This window comes from Canis lupus (assembly GCF_048164855.1).
Source record: "Canis lupus baileyi chromosome 16 unlocalized genomic scaffold, mCanLup2.hap1 SUPER_16_unloc_1, whole genome shotgun sequence".
NCBI classification, from domain to species: Eukaryota; Metazoa; Chordata; class Mammalia; order Carnivora; family Canidae; genus Canis; species Canis lupus.
In genome coordinates, this window is record NW_027326424.1 from 739,518 (window position 1) to 764,922 (window position 25,405).

A 25,405-nucleotide genomic window follows, 5' to 3' on the forward strand; every position below is an offset into this window, starting at 1 on the left:
GTAAAAGTCTAACTAGTACATTACCCAAGGCTGGGTTTATGACTTCTCCTTGCTCTGCTGCCAAGAAGCTCTCCTAAGCTTCATAAAGACACACACAGAGTTACATTAATACATTTGCAGAACACACACACACACACACACACACACAAATACACACATCTTGTTTTTTTCACATTGAAGCTTTCTTGGGTGAGAACCATACTTGACTAATTATACTCCATGCCCCAACCCCCACAACAAAAATTTCCAAAGAAAACATTTGAAATCTCACCATGGCCAGTGTCTGGATGAAGCTGTCTTGAGAATCATGGAATAAGCAGCTCCCTCTGTGGGGGGGAAAGAAAGTGATTATGTCGCATGCAAGGCCTTTAAATTGAGGGAGAATTAACTCAGCTTATAATAAATCACTGTTGACATCCTCACTAAAGACTTCATGCTCTCCCAAGCCAGGGGGAATTTTTAGCTGGCCAAGAAGGAAACTCCACAAACGCTGGCTATTATTTGAATGTGCAACCTTCATATGGGAGACTCTGAAGGGTTTTCCCTATACGGTCTGAACAAATTCCACAGAGAATAGTTACCCCATTAAAATAAACAAAGATTGATTAATAACTTATTATCATATTTTACAATTGAGACTTTGGAAAATGTGTAACAGCAGGAGGTCTGTCTTCACCTCACTTATTTTTAACTTCTATATTGGTCTTTCACTATGGGGGGAAAAAAAGCCAAAATAAAAAGACTGAGGAGGGCAATCCTTCCTTTCAGGGTTTGAAGAAAGATATTTTTTTCTTTGTACTTTTTTTCTTTGTACTTTTCAAGTAAGAATAACTGATCTACCAACTCTGATGAGATTTTATAGACTATAGAGCATATAATTTGCTGTCTTATGTTCTGTGTCATCTGCTCCCTCCAAAGTCCCTGAAGAAATGAAGGCAACGTCTGTGATAATTCTTTCAGGAAAAGGAACTTAGGTCTGAGAGGGTAAGTGACTTAAGGACATCTGGGTAAGAGAAGGTAGATGCAAGACTTTCGCTAAGCTTCAGTGCAAAGCCTGTTCTGTCATGCAGGAATACTTAATAAAAAGGATGTGTTCCTTAGTTGATAGAATCAAATTTCATATTAATGATATTTATTGAAAACAATTTTAAGACATTCAAAGTGCTACTAAGCTTCCACTGGAGTATTTTTCTCCTATGTATGTTGTTGCCAACATTTGTAGCCATACTAAGTGATTCAATGAAAATTGGACTTATAAGGATTAAATTCTCTATTCCCTTAAGAGTTTTAGCCCATCTCTGGATGAAACTAGCACACTGCAATGTTGTTGTTGTTGTTATTGTTTTTGGTGTGTGTGTGGAGGGGATGATTCAAAACTATATATGAATTAAATGCATATGAACAAGATTTGAAAGATATTTCACAATGACTAAAATTTACTTCATTTAATAGGCTACTCTAGAGAAGTATCTTCTGGTGTGCTGGATTAAGTTTGCCCCTCCAGATACATTCTCCATCTGGGCCCACCCTGCTGAGTGTCTTGAGAGGCAGACCCATAAATATTACAACCACAATCCCTTTGCCCTCCGACTTCCATTTGGGTTCAACCATTGGGAGGCTCTGGAGAGAGACTGGAAGAGAGGAAGAAAATGAGGTTAAAATATTTCTCACCCTGGTTCCCTCCTTGCTGAGGATGCTCAGGTAGTTACTGCTCTTACCCCAAGAATCTCTCTGGAACATTCTTCACTCTTGGTTCCAGGGATGGCTCCTTACTCTTGCTCCATCTAGTCCCAAAGAATTGCCCTGTTCCTTGAAGTTTTCCGGAAACCTCCCACACCAGTGTGATCAGTTCTGTTGTAAAACTTTCTTAAGATCACCCAGACTGGATAAGATTCAGCCAAGACCCCATCAGGAAAAGACAGGTATGTTCAGACAAGGTTTCCATCTTTTTGATGGACCTCAAAACCATGCACTCAGGACTCTATACATATCTGACATGTTGATGGAATCAGATGGGATTTATTCTAAGTATGAGGCTGTATTGGTATCATTGTTCAAATAATAAAGAAGCAAGCAAGCAAAATGATCCTGTTCAATAGATTTATTGTTTTTTTTGGGGGGGGGCTAGAATTATTCAAAATTAAGTATAAATTAGATGTATAAGAACAAGTCTTTTTTTAAGGTTTTATTTATTTATTCATGAGACACACACAGAGAGAGAGAGAGAGAGAGGCAGAGACACAGGCAGAGGGAGAAGCAGGCTTCATGCAGGGAGCCTGATGTGGGACTCGATGCCGGGACTCCAGGATCACGCCCTGGGCTGAAGGCAGGTGCTCAACCGCTGAGCCACCCAAGGGTCCCAAGAACAAGTTTTTAATGATGCTTTCAAATTACTAAAATTTACTTCAAATAATAGAGAACTCCAGAGAACAAGAAGAAACAGAATGATTAGAGATCATCCTGCATTAATTGAGTATATTTGCCTATTTTCACTTAATGTGATATTAATCTGAATTAATTATCATGTCATTTTGGATAAATTGAGCTATATGATCTTTTATTAATTTTTATTGATACCCCTTTGGATAAATTAAATTACATATATATAAAAATCCTACTGCTCACTTACTTAATAATTTCTACTGTATAACTTACCAATGCAAATAATGAATATCATTCAGATTCTGATTTTATGCTCACAATAAACAAGCAAACAGGTAAATTAATAAATAAGTTTTAAAGAGATAGCCTGATGTTAAATAATGTATATATTATTTACATAATATATAATTGGAAATATATATATATATATTGGTTATAGCAGTTAAATGTAAGACTTATGTGGCTCATTGAATGCTAATTATTATTTTCTCTTGCAACACACTGTGGCATTCTGGTGAACTATTTTGACATCAGGGCTTTCCTAAGTATAGTCAATAGGTTCCTATTAATATAGTAGGGTATTTTTAGCATAGGCTTTAGCTTCTTAAAACCACACAGTTTAAAGTGTCCCCTCACATAACACAAAAAAATACCATATTCAAGCATAATCCCATCTGTATATGTTGACCCAAATCCTTTGGCTTATGAAATGAGTACTCAACTTATATAAAGATAAATATACATTTAATTTGGTAAGATTCTCCACAGCAAATGAATTTTATAAAACAGAAAGATTTTTTTATCTATTAGACTTACTTTCTTGCCTCTTCTAAAGGGTCTCAGAAGCACTGGTGCAGCACAAATGTGACATGAGTATTGAAAGAAAAGATGAAATTGTCGAAGATTACAAGCACATTCTGTACATCAAGCCCTGACCAGTCACATTATAGAATATGCTGTGGCTATCAAGTCTCAAGAGTGGGCTCCCAATGTGGTTTGTTTGGTTGACATTTCTGCATGGTTTGTGTGTGTGTGTGTGTGTGTGTGTGTGTGTGTGTGTTTCTTGTCTTTCTTTTTTTGCAAAGCATTCTACTCAGACAGCCAGGATAACAAGTCAGACAAGTTCTCCCACAAACAAACTCAACACTGTTAATCAATCACTCTTTGCACTTTGAGAATTTACTTCCTCCTGAAAACCACTTATGAAATGAACCATTTTTTCCTCTTTAGATTAGGGAATTGGAACAGAGGGAATCAACATACTCATGGTTACATATTGACATTTTGAGACAATGCAATTAAAAACCACAGTTCTTGCTGGTAGATAATCATTCAGTTCTGTGAAGCACAGAAAACAGAGTAATACAAGAGTCCTTAATCATCAGTTGTTACTCACTTGGCTTTCACTTCTTTTATGTAATAAAATCAATGTCTGAATCTTATACGCTTCACAAAATCAGCACCTGATTCTCTGGCCATCTCGATCCTAGGCAAATCCCAAAAGTAGGGAGCAAAGATGATCCTACACGATGAACTCTATGCATACTTATGGAGCCACTGAGTTCTTCCTTCAAATGTTTTTTACTTTCACATTACACCAGCTTTTCTCTAAGTGTATGATGATAGATGTGCCTTGACAAGGAATCCTTCTGGGGAAAATATGCACACAAAATGAAACATTAACAAAATACTCACAGGTTTTGTTTACCACCTTCTCAGAAGATCTAACCTGTCACTCTGCTCTGGATTTGGGAGTATACCATACCCTCATCCCAGTCTCTTACCTCTTTAGTTAACACCAGGGAGGCAGCTTTATCAAGCTGATGAGCTGATCTTGAGTAGTACCCTAAGACAATAGGGTAGACTGGCTGTGAAGATCATTAGGATGAAGCATAATTATACTACCAATTAATAAGAGCTGATACCCTGATGACCACACAGGGAGGGCATTATGGGAAACAGCAATCACTCACAACACCTGATGGGCCGGAGCCCTTTTGGGATAGTAGCAATCAACTCTACGGAGTGCAGTTTCAAGGAATTTGCTAGATTCACAGCACAACTAAAATTTCTGTTCTTCAGGGACGACCTCTGATCATCTTCACAAGGGCAAACCATCAAGTATTTAGAATTGAAAGTTGGCTAAGAGGTGAAAAAGTTACCTACTTTAGCTTTTCCTCATTGTACAGAGGAGGAAATTAGAATTCTGGGAAACCGGTAAGTGGTTAGTATGCAGTTGTTTGTTTGTTTAATAAAAAAAAAAGAGGATAGAAGCCAAATCACTCATTTGTAACCTAAAGCTAATGTCCAGCCATATCTAATATATTAAATATTAGCAAGTGATACTGATAAGTGACAAATGAGTTTGGTCATTCTTTTTACCTGAGGTGAAACTTAAAATCTGGAGCTGAGTATATTCATCATTTACTATAAATCAAAACTTCATTGTTGGATGATATTTTCGATCGTTCAGCAATAGAGAAAGCGGCAGAAGACACTTTGACAGGCTTCCTGGATCCCATTTCAATGAACTTGTTGCCCCAGAATCTGGGAATTCTCTGGCAGATAGCCTTGGATACTCAGCCATACAGGATCCCGAAGCAAAAGGCAAAGTGCATGCCCCCATATACTTGTATCAAAATATCCCTCCATATTTTGAACCAAGTGGAAAATTTAACAGAAGCTATCCCATAAAAAAAAAGACAAAAATGAAAACAAAAACAAAACATGACTATAAATAGAACCTGGCTCTGCCCAATCTATTTGCAATTTGTATCCCATTTGTCAACTGTCATCAACCTGCCCAGTGAAGACTCCATACCTGTGAAGGCCTGAGGACCACTGTCTGATTGGAAATGATTTCCATCACAGGGCCATCAAACAAACAGCTGGGCTTTATTTAAATTTTGATATTTTGTTCACGGTGGATTTTTTTTTTGCATGCATGCATGCATGAAATTTGACTTTAAAAAATATTGCCTTAAGGTATTAGTTATCTTGATCACTGAGTTTTGGATGCCCCCTTAAATTTTACACTGAGGAGACTGCTTTACCCACATCGTCCTGGTCCTAGCCCTAACACTCTGACCCTTTAGAGGTTGCCTCAGTTGCGAACCCAGACTGGGTTGGCACTGGACTTTTCCATCTGCCCGCCCTTGCTGTCTTCCCCTGCCATCCACAGGTGTTGACCTCAAGGGCATTTCATAAAGATGTGCTGCACCCCAGGCTCCATCTTGGAGGACGCCTCTCAGAGAACTCTATCTATAAAAATTATCCACTTACATTAACTAATATTTATTGAGCACATATGAAGTTCAATGCACGTGTGTTTTTATTTTACCCTCACAATAAACCAGTTAGATAAACTGTATAAGCAACACAGAATTTTTGTTTAAGGTATTAACATCAGTTAATTTTTGTTTAAGGTATTAACATCAGTTAAACGCAATGTAATTGTTTTCAATGGATAAAGTAACAAGACAAAGCCCACATAAAACCAACATGCTGTATCCTGACACCACATAATTCGATGTTCTTCCTTTTCTCAAGGGCCTGAATATCATAGAGATGTTTAACTTCATGAAGGCTCATATACATAGTCCAGAGCATACTCCTTAAGAAGGTAGAGAAGGATTTAATACATTTTAAGGTTTCAATGTAAAATGTTTCAAATTCAACATAAAATTCACCAGGTGATACACTTCAGCTATTTAGAAAGTTTATAATTTTCAGTTTATTCTCTGATGGAACTATGGATAAATGAGGTTTTAATTTCATTCAGTAAATATTAGTGATAGTGTTTCAAAATTCCAATGTGTCATAATCTCAACATTTCTACTTATTCTGACATGGAATACCAGTAAAGACTGAAATAGTATAGAGACACCAATGATCACCTCTGCATATAAAAATGTGAATATATTTATTCATCAAATATGGCAAAATATTCCTACTCAAATCAGATTTACTGTGCATGGTCCAGGGTATGGCCCCAGAAATTCATATGAGCTTCTTAGAAATGCAAATCACCTATTAGAAATTGATTCAGAGAGTAGAGCTCTCTTTCTAAAATGCTTTTTGGTCTGGATCATTTGCTAAATCACATTTCTGAACTCGCTGTGGCACATCTTTTCTTACCACAGTTACGGTCCCCATATTTCTGAGCATATTGGATTTTATATTCAGGTCTCTTAGTGTTCTGGTTCATATGAAATGGTGCTATTTATTTATTACAAGATCTCACATTTGTTTTATCCATCATAAGCTAATGTTTGTATGAATTAGGCCCTAGAGATGTAATATCATCTTTAAAAACCTGCCCCAAAGACAGAAAGCTGAGAATCAAAAGTAGAATAAGAACCAAGGCACAAAGTCTGTATTTCCAAGTTCATATTTCCTGCATGTAACTATACGAACAGCTTAGAGTCCACAGTCCACTTTTAATCTTCATTTATTTATGGTGGGTTTCTTTCTTTCTTTTCTTTTTTTCTTTTCTTTTCTTTTTTTTTTTTTTTTTTTTTGGTCAAAAATAGCTATTAGGTGCAGGAGAATGTGCAAACCACAGTGATGACTGGGTAGAGATGTCTCTTGCCAGGGTAGGGAGAAAAAATGATCACTGATTCTGTAAAGCTATTACTCTGTATTTACCTGCTCTGAATTTTACATCCCTCAATCTTTTACAAAACAACAATGATATTTAAAGTGTGTGACATTTTATTGGTTGATTTTTGAGCTGTAACTTTCCCCTAAATATAATACTCTTCAGCAAAATATTCTGAGTAGGTAGCTAGTGCTTACATATAATCTATTCAAGCATTGGAAAGACCCAGGTAAACTAAATTTTGTGAACTAAGAAAGTTGGCAACTTGTAAGCACCTGGTTTTCCTGGGATCTTAGTATGATGTCAAAGCAAGTCCACATAAACAAGCATTTACTGAGTTTTTGGTTTTGTTTTGTTTCTTTTTACTGTGCCTTGTAACTTACTATGTCCAAATGCCTCAAAGATCATTCCTTGCAACATGGTCTTAGAGCATTCAATATTAACTAAAAGGTTTTCAACAACATGTAGCAATTGGATTATTAGAGTCACAAACAATTTTATAAAATAGTAGGCTAGATGCTCATTTTAATAAAGCATTAGGGCTTTATACAAGGACCACATTTCAGGTTATGTCTATCCAGTTTATTATTAGAGGCTGCACTGGGAAGTGTTCAATAGAAATAAATTCAGTGGTGATGTTTAAGAGAAAAATACTCACCTTTACTCTTAAAACTCCAAGATACTTTGGCTGTACCCAATTGATGTCAATTGGTACAAAACAATATTCTGTATTGGAAACCAACCATCATTACCATAATAGCTTCATAAAAAAGTGTGTTACTTAACTCCTCATCCAATAGCTGGCCATCTCTTCTGTTTTCCATACCATTTTAACCATTGTTTGTATTTCAAAGACACCCATTTTTAGTGACTTTTCAGAGGTTTAACAAGCAGCTGACTTAACGTAACATCAGAGGCTGTCTCTATGAAGCTAATGGATCTATGACATAGTCGCCACTGAGTTCCCAGATTGTCCATACCAAAATACAGCTTATGATGTGTGTGCCCCTGCCCAAACATGTTTTATATGCCAGAGGATGTTGAAATGATGTCCTGTTGGCACAAGCTCTGTTTACCACATTGCCTTGACTTCATGAGTTGGGGCACATTCTATTTGGGTTATGCAAGCCAAGGTCATCATTGCATAAAGCAGAAGCCCACAAATTGCTGTTTCTTAGGTGACCTGATAGTCTCTGTTCACAGCAAAGGCTGAGTGAGAGTTACCCTGGGTCTCTTTGGGACGTGGCAAAGCCAACTTACTCAGAGTTCCTTGGTTGAATCCAGGAAAAAAAGTCAGCTACTAAGATGAGTCACTATTGAGCAAAAACCTTGTCTGCAACTCTCTTTAGAGGTTATGTGCTCTTCTAAAATTACATATTTGGATTGATATATTAATGTGGCTGTATTGTGGTTACCTAGAGACAACTTGGAAGCCACTGAGTTAGATGATGATGTTCTTTGTCATCAACTGTATCATCTTAGGCACTGCACTTCACTTATACCTTTCACAAACAGAAACAGAGTTGCCCCTTCTCACCTGTGACAGAAGGAACATTTTTATCTATTGGCTTCCTCTTCCCTATTAGAACATATTTAAACTCAAGGGCCCTTTATTCACTTGGCAACATCCTCTCATGAAGTTTAATATATTTGTGAGTCATTGAGATTGAATATTGTCACTTTGAGGAGACCAAAGGGACAAAATGACAGGAAAGGAAGACAAGAAGAAAATATCAAGACAAGCTTTGTGAATTATTTTTCCTTTTCTTTATTCATTTGTTCAACAACTTTAATAGCTACTACATATGATGTTTGGGGTGAAACTTTAGGAAGAAAATGAAGATAAATAAGATGAGTTTTTGTTCTCAAGGAGATGCCACATATAATACAAAACGATAGAAAGTTACTAACAAAATGGACGTGTGGTCTGAGGTAGATAGAGTGGTTGCCTATGGCTGGTAGGATCAGGAGGGACTTTTCAGAAGAGTTTCCTTGGTCTGCTCCCCATAATAGCATAACCCTTAAATATCTGGAGATAAGAAGGATAGGGTGTACACTGCATAAGCCAAGCCACAGGAGTGGGGAATTGATAAGCTAAAAACTGAATAATCATTTGGCTCAGGAAAGATGGTATATGCTATAGAATGTATCAGAGCATGACTCTGATGGCAACAGAGGGAACGTGGAAGAAGATATTTCAATAGATAAGTCAAAGATCTTGGCTCATGTGATGGCATTAGACTTGGAAAGTGACACATGAGTGTGAGGAAGAATGTAAAGGAGGAACAACATATTTGGTGACAGCATGGACTTGAGCGATGAGGGTGAGGCATCACAGACAGCGGTGCGGAGGCTCCGAACCTGGGGGTGTAGTAGGAGGATGGCTCTGAGAACATAAACTCTAACACCGGAAAAAGAAATTGATGAAATTTGAAGACGGGAGAGAAACAAGTGCACTTTTAATCATTATATTATATTTTAATGCAGTCACTCTTAGGTGGTGATGGATTATCCAGGTAAAGAGGTCCATCAGATACGTGTATGTGAGGGACATAAAAGGGGCTTAAATGCCAGAAATAGAGTTTTACAAAGCACCATTTGAAACTGTGGAGCTAGAGATGATTGTTTTGATCTCAGATGAGGCTGTATCTGTTTATTACCATGATTCAGTATTTTTGCTCCTTTATTGTTGGATCAGAAGGGATGAAAGAAACTTCCATTTCAGAAATGACATAGATATACTTTTCCCTATTCTTTCTGCTAAGTACAACTGAAAACCCTTGTGTATTATATATAAGACAAACATAAGAGGACTCTGAAATGTAGACAGAAAAGGTTATAATGGACTATGGGCCTTTGGACCCAAGAAACATCAAAAAATTGAATTTTGTGGGATGGGGGTGGGGTTATGCCTCACATATCCCAGACTTGGAGTTGAAGAACCCAGCAATCTATCAACACCAGTGAATACAGGCACAAGAAACCCCAATTAAAGTCTCTCTCTCCAAAGGGCCAGGAAAAGCATGGCCTGGCAAGAAAGAACACTTTTAGGCAATAACTACTCTTCTCTAGTCAAAAGCTCCAGAAAATACTGTGACCTTATCTCTAGCCCCACAGGCAAAGGCTGATGAAGAAGCCTAAAACTCTACCCTCACCTGTTAGTAATGGGGTAGCATGACCCTTACTTCCCTTGTGAAAGCAGTGTCAAAAAAAGTCATCTGAACAGAAGATATAAATAAGATCCAGGTTCTCATAACATTGTACCCCAAATTTCAATTAAAAAAATCATTCATGACAGGAAGAATCAGGAGGATTTCAAACTGATGAAAAAAGGGACAACAGATAATACTGACATGCTAGAATTATCTAACAAAAATTTTAAAGCAGCTATCATTATAATAATAATAATAATAAATAATAAAATGTTTCCATGAGCAATAATATTCTAAAAATAAATGGAAAAAATGAAAGTCTCAGCCAAAAGATAGAACATATAATGAAGAGCCAAATGAAAATTTAATAATCAAAATTTAAAAACTCAGTTGATTGGCTCAAGAGCAGCATGGAGGGGGCCAAGGCAAGAATTAGAAAACTGGAAGATGGAACAATGATAATGACCCAGTCTGAAAAACAAAGATAAAACAAACTGAAAAAGAAAATAGGATAGAGTTTCAGAAACCTGCAGAACTACAGAAAAAGATCTTAACATTCATCGATATTCCGGAAGAGGAAGAGGCAGCTCACCAAAGACATACAGATGGAAAGTGAGTAGATTAAGACATTAAACTTCATATCATTAGGGGTTTGCAAATCAAAGCAATAACGAAATGCCACTATGCACCTATTAAAACGACCATAACAGTAATAGTAAAATTACTGCTGGTGAGGATGCAGAGCAACAGGACCCTCAGTCCTCAAGAATACGGAATAGGACAGCCACTCTGGAAGACAGTACGTCAGGGTCTTACAGAACTAAACTTGTAATGACCCAGAGACCCAATAATTGTATTCCTGGGCATTTATCCTAGATAAATGAAAACTCAACTTACACAAATACATGTATGTGAATTTTACAATAGCTCTATTTATAATAGCCCCAAATGGGAAACGGCCCAGAGGTCCTTCTACAGATGAATGGTTAAACAAATGTATGCCTTTGTAGCATGGATTGCCACTCAAACAGTAGAAAGGAACAAGCTGTGGATACATGCAACAATTTGGATGAATCTCCAAAGGATTATGCTGGATGAAAAAAAACAAAACAAAACAAAACAAAACAAAACAACAACAACAAAAAATAACAAAGCCAAGAATCCCAAAGGGCCAAAGGGTATATGCTGCATTTTTGTAACATTTATAATATTGAAATAAAATTACAGAAATAGAGAAGAGATTAGTGGTCGCTGGAAATCCAGGAGGGTGTGGGAGTGGGAAGCCACCGGTCTGGCTATAGAAAGGCAACAGGAGGGATCCTTGGGTTTACAGAAATTTTCTGTCTTCTGACTATATCATGGTCAATATTCTCATTATTGGGCTATTGCTCTATAGTATACAAGCTGTTACCTTTGTGGAAAACTGGGGAAAGGCTCTCCCTTTATTGTTTCTTACAACCGCGCATGAATCTATAATTATTGCAAAATAAAAATGTAATTAAAAGCATACAAACGAAAAGCAAATCAGAAAATACGAAGGCGAGATCTTTTTACTAACATTACCTTGTCCACATTGATTACATAGAATTCTTGGACTGTTGGCTAGTATTCTAGATGGACAGTTTATTTTAAGGCATAAAAAGTATTGGGGGCGCACCTGGGTGGTTCCATTGGTTAAGCAACTGACACCTGATTTTGGCTCAGATCATGAGATGAGGGTCCTGGTACTGAGCCCTGCAGTGGGCTCCCTGCTCAGCGGGGAGTCTGCTTCTCCCTTTCCCTTTGCTTCTCCCCTGCTTGTATGCTCTCTCTCTCCTTTTCTCTCTAAAATAAATCAATAATTAAAAAAAAAAGATGGGAAATGAATGCTGTTATAAGAACCCTGTATTTCACATTCTTGAATTATGGAGATTTAAACTTGCAATCCTAAAATGGTATTAATGTGTGATTCTTCAACTGAATAAGATAAATTGTTCCTGGGGCTCCTGTGGGGTTCAGTAGGTTAGCAGTCTGCTTTCAGCTTAGGTCATGATCCTGGGGCCCTGGGATGGAGCTCTGTGTCGGGCTCCCTGCTCAGTGGGAAGCCTGCTTCTCCCCTTCCCCTCCGCTCCTGTTCTCCCTCTCTCTCTCTCTCACACACACACAGACACACACAAATAAATAAAATCTTTAAAAAAAATCCTGTTCCAAAAATGAGGGAGAAAAGAATAATATTGAAAAGCACCAATCAAGCAGAATTATTGGCATACACAATAATATACTTGGGAGGATCAAGCAATATGACATTGTGTGTGTGTGTGTGTGTGTGTGTGTGTGTTTAAGTGAACTAGAACTCACACTATGAAATGAGTCATAACTGTTATACAACCTTTAGACTTTAACATACCCATGCAACACGGGACAGGAGTTTCCTCTTTTTTTTCCCTCTCAATTTAATGCTCTAATTAAAAATCTCCCCAGATAAAATCAAATACACAAAATGTGCCCAACAGAGAGACTTTCCTTCTGAAATATTTTTAAAAAAATAATAAATGGCCTTTTACGGTAGCTTAGGCTGAGGCAGAAAGGTGGGTAATATCTGTTCTCACTGGAAGCACACTGTTATTTCATTGTTTATAAATTAATTCCTTCTTGCAAAAATATAGTACCGGCGTTCTTAGGTATGATCCATCCTGTCCTATTTTCCAGTTCTCCTCAGTCATGCCTGTCATATTGAGTCGGCCTCCAATCTGTTTTCTGTGCCCCAGGCTCACTGAAAAGCAATTAAGGCTTCAATGCCCATAGGTCCTGCCAGAGCTGGCCACCTGCAAGAGGGTTCCCAGTGTCCTAAGCAACTACAACTCTTAGCTCCACTTGTTCTGTTACTGGCACAGGGTCCTCCTCTGTGCTCTTCAAACACATTAGCATGTTTTTGCCTCAGGACCTTTGCATGTACTTTCATTCTATCTGGGATGCTTTTCTTCTGATCATCCATATGACTTGTTCTTTCATTTCATTTAGGCCCCTGCTCAAATGCAGTCTTACCAAAGAGATCATTTCTTAGTACCCGACCTAAAATAGAACCCTGTCCCCCATCACTCCCTGTCCATCTATCCCATTTCGTTTATCAAGAACACTGATGTATCATTATATAATTACTTGTTTGTTTTTTTTCTCACGACCAAATGTAAGCACTGCGAGAACAAAAACTTTTGTTTTTCTGACTGCGGCACCCCCGATGTCTAGAACAACACATAGCACACAGTAGGTGCTCGATAAATACGTTAATAAATGAATTGATTTAATGCATCTACATACTATGACTGATCTCTCAAAAATTCTTTATGGACTGCAGAGAACTTAAAAAATATTCATAATTTCCCTTACTGAACATAGACTACATTTCAAATGCCCCAATAGGTGACACAAGTCCTTGACATGGTGCAAACCACGTCTCTCCAGTTTCTTCTTCCATTTCCATCTTAAATGAATCCTCCAGTTAAACTTGCCCATTGTTTCCTGGCCTTGTCATGTTCATCCCTACCTACTAGGGTGACTAGCCATCCTACTTTGTCCATGAATGAAAAGTTTTCTGGAACATAGAACTTTCAGCTCTAAAACTGACAATGTTCAAAGCAAACATGGATAAAGTGGTCACTCCTACCTTGACACCTTACTTTTCCCCTTGGCTGGAAGGTCCCCTGTTCTCTTCTTTACTCGCCAAAGTCCCCAGTTTTCTATGATACCCAACAAATCTTCCATCCTTAGCAAAGCTCTAGCAATCTCTGCGACACCCTGTGATGTCTGCTCTACTATACTCAGTAGCAATTCTTGTTTACTGTTTTATCAAATATTATATTTTTTTAATTTTTTCCTGCATTTAAAAATTATTTAAATTCAATTAATCTATACTGTGCTATTAGTTTCAGAGGTAGAATTTAGTGATTCATCAGTTGCATAAACACCCAGTACTCAATACATCAAGTGCCCTCCTTAATGCCCATCACCCAGTTACCCCGCACCCATGCCCCCTCCCCTCCAGCACCCTTAGTTCCTTAGTTTTTTTCCTAGAGTTAAGAGTCTCTTATGTTTTTTTAAAAAATATTTTATTTATTTATTCATGAGAGACAGAGAGAAAGAGGCAGAGACACAGGCAGAGGGAGAAGCAGGCTCCATGCACCTGGAGCCCGACGTGGGATTCGATCCTGGGACCCCAGGATCACACCCTCGGCCAAAGGCAGATGCTCAACCACTGAAGCACCTAGGCATCCCAAGAGTCTCTTATGGTTTACCTCTCTCCCTGTTTCTATCTTATTTTTCCTTCCCTTCCCTATGTTCATCTGTTTTGTTTCTTAAATTCCACATACAAGTGAAATCAAATGATATTTGTCTTTCTCTGATTTATTTTGCTTAGCATAATACGCTCTAGTTCCATGTAAGTCACTGCAAATGACAAGAGTTCATTCTATTTGATGGCTGAGTAATATTCCAGTGTGTGTGTGTGTTTGTGCGTGTGTGTGTGTGTGTGTGTGTACTACATCCTCTTTATCCATGCATCTGTCAATGGACATCAGGGTTCTTTCTACATTTTGGCTATTGTGGACATTGCTGCTATAAACATTGGAGCATATGTGTCCCTTTGAATCACTATGTTCGTATCCTTTGGATAAATACCTAACTGTATCTGCTTCATTTATATAAATATATTGTCTCTCCAGTGGAATTTATCTCTAGAAAGCAGGAACTATACCCCATTTTTTATATGTCTAACACCCAGCACAGTGCTTGAAATGTAGTAAATATTCAATAATTGTTTGCTCTTGTGGATAGATATATTCTGTCTTTTGAAAACTGACTATCTTAAATATATATATAATCATCTGGTTGGCTGCTTAGGGAAAGGGTGAGATAGGATTTAAAAACTCAGATACATGATTTTGGTAGATCCAATACAAAACATTATTTTCATTTAAAATAATAGAAATAGAAAAAGTACAGATTTGGATTGAGTCATTTCTTTGAAAAGATACCTGGTGTTCCTTCTTTTGTTCCATGTTGAATATTATGAATCCACGAAACGCCCCTATGGATAAAGTTTAAATTGGCATCTACACTGCCAAAATATGTGGTAAAGAGGGAAAAATCTAATGAAACATCTTGATGACTTATAATACACCATGTTCTAATATTTGGCAGCATCCTAACAACCAACTGAAGTTTTCACTTTTCATCTAGCTATTTTGGTGCTGTGTAGACGCAGGCCAAGAACTGGAACAGTAGGAAAATTGCCACAGTAATGCTGAATTTTACTGGCTTAGCAATGAGGGGAAACTCACATATTGCTTGCCAGAAAAATAACTGGCTTTAGTTGGTGCTATTAGTCTCACGCTTTTTAGGAGCACTTAATTTAAAACAAAATTGTGGGCTTAACTCCTACCCTAATGTTTTGAGACTGCTGTAATAAGCAAATGTTCAAAGTGTTCTTTATCCAACCAAGTGGCTAAGTTTCTTGTTCAAGCTCCATCTATAACAAAAAGATTTTCATTTGGTGAGCGGTGATCCCTGATTTAGCACAAGCAAACACATCAAGATGCATTCAGGCTCACAGCACAGAAATCTCTGAGCACTGAGGTTTAACTTGACAAAACAATCACTATGGAAAAACAACTTACAAATCACACTAGCCACCTAAATAGAAGCTTGGTTTCCTAATTGGCTTGTGATGGAAGCCCTGAAACAATATGAGGGATTGTTAATAGAGGTGTAGAGTTACTATCTTATGTCTGGACCTTAAACGTTAATTCTGGCCCGTTGCTATGAAGCATGTACCACATCAGCACTTGAAGGATGTTGGGATCAATCCCTTCCACACTCAGAGTGTCTTAAGGACAATATTATATTTCAGTAAGTATAAACCTTTGACTCTTCAGTAATGATGTTTTAACTTTAATCTATGTTTCAACTCCATCGGAGACATGGTTTACTTGGATAAGAGTATATTGGAAAAACATGGAAGTGGAAATACTTCCTAAAAGGACTGAAATACTACTTGCAAGTATTTTTTTTTTCTGTAAACTGTACTATGTTTTCCTTCATCCATGTGAAACCTGATCTTTTCACAGGAGTGGTACTACATCATGTATGATATTCCTACCTCTACTCGTACTAATTGTCCTATTAAATAGCTTTTTTGATACCAAAATGCCATACTCATGCTGCATTCCTTTATGATACCTGGTGCCTGCTGAGATACCACTGCATCCTCCTCATCATGGGGTTGAAGATCAAGGAAATTGACACACATAAAATAGTACTCACTATCCTTTATTAAAGATCTACTATTTTCTAGATAACCTGTTGCATACTCTTAAGTATTATTTCTAACCCTGCTAAAAATCTATAAAGTAGGTATTGTTTTAGTCATTTTACAAATGAGGGAAGCGAGTTTTTGCATATCACTTAACTCTTCTGACCCCCAAACCACTGCTAAGTGTTGGACAGGGCCCTACCTCACTGCCGCCCAAACCCTCATTCTTTCTATTGTGTGCGCAAAAACTGTGCTTCCAAAGAAGGTAGATGATGTATGCCTTCAGAACAAGATCCTTTCCTCCTTGACATTACGTTGAGGCCAGTCAACGTGTTGCCTTTCTTCTTTTTTATTGTGATAAGAGCATTTAATGTAAGATCTGCCTCTTTAGCACATTTTTAACTGTACAATACAATATTGCTAAGTATAGGCACAGTGTTGCACATCAGATTTCTTCTTGTGTAACTGAAATTATATGTCCTTTGAACAGCAACTCCCCATTTCTCACTTCCTCCAACCCTTGGCAACCCCCATTCTATCACTGCTCGTATGGAATCTGCTATTTCAGAGACCTTCTATAAGCAGAATCATAGTGTTTGTCTGTGACTGGCTAATTTCACTTAGTATAATGTCCTCCAGGTTCATGTTAACAAGACCAGAGATGCCCAGCCCTATGGAGAGCATCATTCGCAGAACGTTCTAAATGAATAATCCTTTTAAATACATCTGTGTCAGGGAAACAGAAGCAGAGCCAAACCAAGAGATGAATTTTCTGATGAATCTTGTCAACCTAGGGAACCAAGTTGGAATAAAGGGCTCATCTGGGGCCTTTTATGGTGTTAGATAGTCTACTTTGTGAAGGCTGCGGCTCTCGTTTTATCATATACTGTAATTTGGTTTTAAAAAAATGCATAGTCGAGGTTTATATAATTGAATGAGAGCTATTGACTGCAATGACTGGAATGTCTCAGTGGCCATTAGTAAAATCTTACTGATTCCCATTTCCCGCTTTCCAGAAAGGCCGTGCGCAATTATAGGATGGGAATGAGTCAACTCTTTTCTCTGACCTTACTGTCTCTCCGTTTTTACAAGGTCAGCCTAATAAATAACATTCCTAGAAGTGAAACAAAGTTGCATGGAATTAATGATAGTGATAAATGTGTTTCTGACAGTTAATGTATCAGTTAGACCAAAAATAATTTGAGAAACAAGGGAGATATTATATATTTTTTTCCAAGTCAGAAGAAAAAACAAGGAAACAAAGCTATTGCTTCCCTAGAGAACTGAAAACCAGTACCAGTATCTAAAGACACTCTTTTCTCTGAACTACAGGTTTGGAAAAATCCCTCTCTCCTTTTCTCTCTCTCTCTCTCTCTCTCTCTCTCTCTCTCTCTCTCTCCTCTTTCTATCTCTGTCTCAATGAACAATTTCTACCTTCTGTTTTGGTGAAGCAGTAAAGAAATATTTGGTACATATTTTACATAAAACTTCTAATAGCCCTGATGATAGTTGTTAGAAAATGTGAGATTGAAAACAACCTTATGTGGCAACATGGTTCATCATAGATGCGCTAGCCACTCAGTTTGTCTCATTTTCTAGCTCCACTAATGCTAAACCTTGTGAATGACTTTGGGTGAGATTTTTTCACCTTGCTACGACGTGTTCACTTTTTTCACCTTTAAATGGTGACAACAGTAACTGCTTCATAGGGTTGTTACAAGGATTCAGTGAGCTCTCATACATAAAGTACTTAGAACTGGCTTATCATACATGACTTAGTAAGGTTATGATGTGAAGGACCTGAATACACTTAGTCATGTGTAAATTATTTATTTCCAAAGGGAAAGCATCAATGGAGAATATTTAATATCATATTTGCTTTTTTAAAACTTCAGTTCTAAGCCCATGGAGTAAATAAACTTTAAGTCAGGATAAGGGGACCATGGGAAAAAACGGGGGAGGGTTGGGGAGGAGGGAACTTGAGTAGCTTAGAGAAGTTACATGCCCTAACAAATATCCTGATGTAGGAACAGTGTCTGTGACAAAGAGCATCCTTTGCTTTTTTATTGAATTAAAGTCTGTTGCATTCAGCCAATCCAAGCTACACCACACCAGACCTCTGCTTTCTGATGTTCCATTTCTGCTTTAAAAAAAAAAAATCAGCTGCAAAATGTATAGACAATTTACAAGTCTCAAAGATCATATTTGTCCTGGGGTCTCCCAGCCTAGATGATCCTAATGGAGGACCCCGTTGGTGGAACATCATTAATCAGGCAACCATGGCCAAGGAGGTGGGTGGCTGCTGATAGTTTTGGCCCATTGGAAATGGCTTTGGATGACTGCCAGGTTGTGTGTAAAATTTTGAAATGTTTGAAACAATACAGTCTTTACAATGTTATAAAATACTAGGGTGGTTAGAGTGGGCTGCAGACTGGCTCACGGCCAATAAAACCTCAGAATTCCAGTCAGCTGTAACCTGGAGTTTAATGTTGTCTGAGGTGTTCAAGGTCATCTCTCCCCAATGTCCTGAAGGTCAACCCAGTCTTTATAAAGCTGCCTCATTGAGCTAATGCTCCCCAGTCACCCCAGTTCAAAACTATTTTAGTCAGTTTGCCTCCCCTGCACACCACCATCCCCTGCACCACAAAAAATCATTTTGAGAGTTCATCTTAAAAGTCTTAACTTAGGAAAACTGTTTAAAAAATCAAACTTGTTTTTTGTGTGTCCCCATTTAAATAGAACATGCTCACTGTTGACATGGCAATAAACTTGAAAAATAGAAAAGGAGATTGCTACTAATTCTATCACTCTTGGGCAACCAGATAAATACTGGAGTACTGCTTTGTCGTCCTGCTTTCAGTGCACATTTTATATATCTATAATCATATTCTACATATACAGCTGGCCCTTGAACAACACAGACTTGAACTGTGCGGGTCTACTTACATGTGGATTTTATTTCGATAAATATATGCATAGTACTGTAAATGTATTCTCTTCTTTATTTGTAATAACATTTGTTTCTGCAGCTTACCTTATTATAATATATATAATACATATAACATACAAAATATATGTTAATTGACTATTTCTGTTATTGGAAAGGCTTCCTTCTGGTCAACCGTAGGCTAGTGGTAGCTAAGTTGTGGAGAAGTCAAAACTTCAACATGGATTTTCTTTTTTTTTTTTTAAAGATTTTGTTTATTCATTCATGAGAGACAGAGAGAGAGAGGCAGAGACACAGGCAGAGGGAGAAGCAGGCTCCCTGACTTGATCCCTGGACCAGGGATTACGCCCTGAACTGAAGGCAGACGCTCAACTACTGAGCCACCCAGGTGTCCCTCAACATGGATTTTCAACTGTGTGGACAGTTGGCATCCTTAACCCCTGTGTTGTTTGTTCAAGAGTCAAGTGTAACTTATAATCATCTTCTCCCAAGTTTTACAACAAAATTCTATTTTGTACAAATGCAAATTAGTTAAGCACAATAATAATGGCCGAAGAATATTTTATTTTGTATTTAACGATTCTCATATTATTGAGTGCTTATCATGTTTTCTCTCTCCAAGACCGTGCTATGTTAAATAGTGTAACTGTTTACATAAAGATTTTCTGTGTTTAGTGTTATTTCCTTAGGATAAGTTCCCAGAAGTGAAATTAAAGGGTCAAGGGAGATGAATACTTTTATAGTCTCGGCAAATGTTGCAAAATGGCTTTCCAAACATTGTTTCCTTCAATTGACAGCCCATCAGTAAAGTTTGAGAGGTTATCTTCATCATCAGCAATAGGTAATAGCAACTATTCTTCTAAAGGATATAAATATGTTAATATTAAAAATGAAAAAATATTCTGTTCCAAAAATGTATGTATTGGTAGAGCTAGGTAAGCACTCAGTGTTGTTACACAAAAAGAGTCACAGAGCTACTTCATGGGTGATGGGTTCTCAGTATATTCTTCAAGAAAATGATTCTTCTAAACAAGAGGAAATTTAATTCTGGGCCATCACCATAATAATGGAAACACTGGACACAGAGAACATAAGAGAGAATGTTTCAGATAGAGAAATAAAGACCTACATCGTTATGTAGAGATACCCCCCACATAATGTGCCAAGCAGCTAGCCTTGGGAAACTGTTGATAAAGGCAGAGTATTTCAAAGGAAAATTTGAGAAAATGTAAAGGTAACAAATTAAGAACATATTACAATTGTAACAGAGGCCTCGGATCAAGAAGAGGATGTTCAAGTAGTAACAAAGGAGAACAGAAGGTTAGGACAGGAGAAAAATAAACACAGAAGAAAAATCCAGAGCTGAACTGGAAGAGAGACATTTACTCACTCTCCCATGCAGTTTAAATAACATGGTCGGCTTCATAGAGAGAACTGATATGACATTTACCTAAATAACTGTGTGGTTAAACTTACACAGTTGCCATTTTAGAATGTTCTTTGGTCACGTTCCCTGTTAATAAGTCCCTGTAAAGTACCTTCATCCACCTGGGTTAGTGAGAATGCACCTTAGTAACACAGCGTAGATTTTGCTACTCACAAAAAAGTAAAACTGATAAACACCTCCTAAGAAATGTTGATGCACTTTTGTCCGGATGGCCTACAAATTATGTTTACTTCCCAAGCCATGGTATTTCATGTTTGCCGCCATTAGAGACTCTAGCTCTAAGAAGGAATTTTCTATGCTTATTCTTACCCTTTGCTTTTCTTCTGAAGGGTATCTATTCTTCTGTAAGAACATACCCTATTAAGTTCTGAGCTGAAGTGCTTTTAAGAAATGTTCATGGAAAAATAAATAAATAGATAGATAAATAAATAAATGTTCATGGAAATGTCCATATATTTTAATGTTTGTATTTAATCCATGTTCTTCAAATCTAAGGGTCTTCTCTGATTATGCCCAATTTTACCTTTTTTCATCATCTAGTCTCTGGGTGACATGTTTTAGTTTCCTTGTTTCTCTCTCAAGTTCTCATGATGCTCCCATTATCCATGAATTTTCCTGTCTCTTATTGATAGAAATCAAGTACAACAGCTCCTACCCATGATTCCTCCATTTTAAGCAAAATATAATCTACAAAGCAAATCAAGACTCCATCAGATGTTCTGGTTTTGGCAAAACTAGACACTTTCCAGATGTTGAGCACTTGAAATCTTCCATCTGTAACATAGTGTGTCTTGATTTCAGTTTTGACGTCTGTTCCTCAGCTGAATACTTAACTTCTCTGTGCTTTAGCCAGCTCATCTCTAAAACAGAGATAAAAATCATACTTGCCCCTACAGTATTGGAGAGAATTAAATGAATTAATAGGTGGAATGTTCGGAGCCATGCCCACACAGAGGAGTATGCATGCAATGTGAGGTATCACACTGATTGTTACCAATAACCTCTCGGCTTGCCCTCTCACTTTGATTGTAGTGCTCTTTCTTTGCTTTAAACCTCCTTCGAATGTTCTTTATTACATGAGCATCCTTATCCTATGGATTTCCGGAAAGACTTGCACATCTTCTTACCCAGTGATGTTTCCCCTTTCCTCTCCATTGGATTGTTTCAGTTTGAACTGTGTATACCATTCTATTTTAAACATAAATCCCAACATCTCTGAGGCTAGACACAATTTTGTGAGCTAAAATTTCGAGTTTATTACCAAAATGCACCTATATAAAGAAATCTTGCAAAAATCAGTAACTAATGAAGTCAATTTTTAATTCATTAAGTCTTCCTTATTGGGTCTTCAACTTCTTGTTTTAGGTGAGCTTAAAATGGTATTCTAAAGTGCCCCTATGCTTATCACACAATCCTAGATGGTGTCAGCTCATGCAAATGACTGTTTGCACGTCTTGTGACTTTTTTTTATCAATATCTATCAATATTACAGGCTTTATATGTTATTGCTGAGAGGAGTAAATATGCTTCGTTTAACTCAAACTCATTACTATTCTGACATGTTAATGACTCTGTCCATGTTGAGTCTCTTAAAAAAAATTCTACCATAATTAAGCAAAACAGTAGATTGATGACTGATTGCAAAGCAGCTGTGTCGAAAATAAACAGAGCTTTGAACTCAATAAGCTTGTCTTTTCCCAAACTTTGAGGCATACATAAACACGTCCCGTGTCCTGTGTCCTCTCCACACTTCATACACATAAAATTACTCCCAATTAGGTGTTAGTCTATTCGCCTCTTTTTTTTTCTCATCAAAAACATCCACAGAGCTTACCATCTCCACTCACTGTGCTGTCTGAAAGTCTTCTGTGCCGCCAAGCCTGGACTCGAAGATTTTACATTTACAACAGACAAACTCAGTAAGTACACTTTGGAAACTCTGGTGAACAGCTCAGCCCAATGCTGGTCTTGATGCCTGGCCAACGGGCTCAAACAACAGACATAAAAGCTAAATCTGTACTTCCATTCAGTCACGAGGTTGCCAAGTTAGTTTTCCTGATACTGTACCTACAGTATATTCATCTCCCAATGTCTCAGACTCACTTCATTAACTTTGTGACATCAGTCTCTGATGTTATGAACTCAATTTTGCTAATATAAATGATACAGTACTATACAGAAATTTAAGAGGTTGTAACATTAGAAGTCTCTTCAAGATTCCCATAACAGTTAAAGAACAAGGAACCAAAATTTCCAGAACCAATCCTTGCTGGGAAATAATTCCTTATATGTAATCTTAAAGCTGTTCTCCCTCTGCACAGCCCTCTGCTTCTGATTCCCATTTATACTACGAATAGCTTTTAATGATAGAACAGGGAAATATATTGTGGTTTCACACTTTCAGGGATTTTTATGGTCACTTATTCCTAACTAGGAGATAGAAACGCATAGCAGAAAGATTTCTTTGGTTGTTTTTAAACATAAACCAGTTTAGTGCATTGTGCCCTTTGTCAAAAGGATACATATGAGAAATACCACTATTCGAAGATCAACTAATAGAAGAGTGTTTTCTTAATGGCAAGCTTCTCTATCGGCAGTGCTGATCACTAGATGGGTTTACAAGCCTAGTCATTAAATTGGTTTGACTGACTAATTTGGAAACTCCAATCTGCCACCACAAATCTATATCCTGCACCATGAAAAGAAATATGGAAAACGGATGCACCATTGTTCGCACAGAAGTAATGAAAATTAGTCCAAAGCTAATTATGCCTCACAAAATGGAGCTCATCTCAAAAATCCAAGTGTAAGGAGTTTTGCTTGTATGATTCAAATACCTCACTTTCTTTCCCTTCACACCCCTCCTTTTGAGCTTAAAAGCTGTAACAGTGCTATATCCTGGTTCACATATGCATCAATGAAAACAACACCAGCGGTCCCATGATGTTAAGTCATTCAGCCTGGATGCAACTCCCGGTTTTTCTATGACTTAATACATGACTATGAACAAGTTATTTAACAGGGCAAGGTCTTAAATGCCTCTCAGTAAAACGGGAAAAGAACCAGCATAGAGCTTTGGTGAAGATTCAATGGTATGTCGCATGTGAAGCCATTACAACAGTTCCTGCTTAGTAAATATAGACAGATAGTAGTAGATAGATGATAGATGATAGATAGATAGATAGATAGATAGATAGATGATAAACAAATAGGTAAGTAGATAGATATAAAACTGTCATTAAGATATCCTTACAATTCAATATATACAGAATCAAAGCAATGAAGAAATAATTGTCCTTAAACCTGTCTAATGATCCTAGTTAAACTGATTTTTCTCATACCCCGTCTTCAAAATCCAAAGTCTCTTTCCATCCTTTGGAACGTAGATGTGATGCAGGCTTTGTTGTTACCCCGAGCATCTGTATGTGGAGAAAGTAGTGATGTACATGGTAGTAATTATCACTGATCTTGACCCACGTCTTCACATGACCCTATATTCTTAGAAAAGTCACAAACCCTTCATTTTTAATATGGTTTCCTTTTAAATCTGCCTTTACTATCTCACTGTATCTTTTACAGTGTGGTCCCAGCTCAAGTGCCCCTTCTTCTGTGAAGGCAGTGTTTCAGGTTTTTCATAGTGCTTGTAATTGAAGTGCTTAAGGGAATCCTTCCAACATAATTCAATGCTTTTGTATGTACACCATTTGAAGCCTGTAGAGAGTAAGACAGTGAAGAGCTGGGTCTGTCTGTGTCCCCGACTGGAGCCTATCCCAGAGACCATGGGGAAAAGGTTCTGTAGATTCTCATTGTGTTGAATTAAACAACAAATGGGAAGTAGCATACTATATAGAAAGATGGTTGAGATCAAAACCAAGATGGTTGGATTGGAGCATTTCTCTTTCACTAAGGATACCAAATTTCTCCAATTGGATACAAACATTTGGCCATCATTATTGATTTTTTTTCCTCCAGGTACCTCCTGTACTATTTATTATTTATTTTATGCTAAGATTCAAACAGCGTCAAATGACTAGAAAAAGGCTTAACCGAAAGATACTCAAAATTTTAATTTCTTTAAAGATTTTATTTATTTATTTATTTGAGACAGAGAGAGACAGAGAACATGAGCAGGGGGAGGGGCAGAGGAAGATGGAGAAGCAGACTACCTGCTCAGCTGGTAGCCCAATGTCCTGGGCTCAATCCCAGGACTCTGAGATCATGATCTGACCTGAAGGGCAGACACTTAACGATCTGAGGCATCCAGGTGCCCCTAAAATCTTAATTTTTAAAACTACAATAGAAAAAAAAAGATACAAAATATCTTAGAAATACATTTGTGTATCTCATTATGACTATTACATGATCTTTTTGTTCTACTATTCCAAATTTCAGGGAAAAATTAATCATCAGTGTTGGACTTATTAGAGTTCAGGCTTGAATTATACAGGCAAAATTTATTCAGGATGGATGCAGCACCTCCCAGAAGGAGTACAGCATAATCTTTTCTCAGACAGGTCTCGCTTTGCTCCCCAAGATCCATGAGCAGTATCTATTCCTAATGCAGTTAAATGGGAGAATGAAAAGTAGGGGG

The 25,405-nt window shown here is 37.5% G+C and overlaps 1 long non-coding RNA gene across 2 annotated transcripts in view; it reads right to left on the reverse strand.

Moving 5' to 3' along the window:
• Positions 1–270: 270 nt before the first annotated feature.
• The window catches only part of LOC140629520 (uncharacterized), a 365,612-nt gene continuing 340,477 nt past the window's right edge, over positions 271–25,405 (reverse strand). Inside the window, exon 5 of one of the 2 annotated variants that reach the window (XR_012027377.1) lies at positions 271–326. This is a non-coding gene — a long non-coding RNA (uncharacterized lncRNA). Of the gene's footprint in view, positions 327–24,116; positions 24,234–25,405 lie in introns of those variants that run through there. The other variant, XR_012027378.1, reaches the window with a different exon arrangement.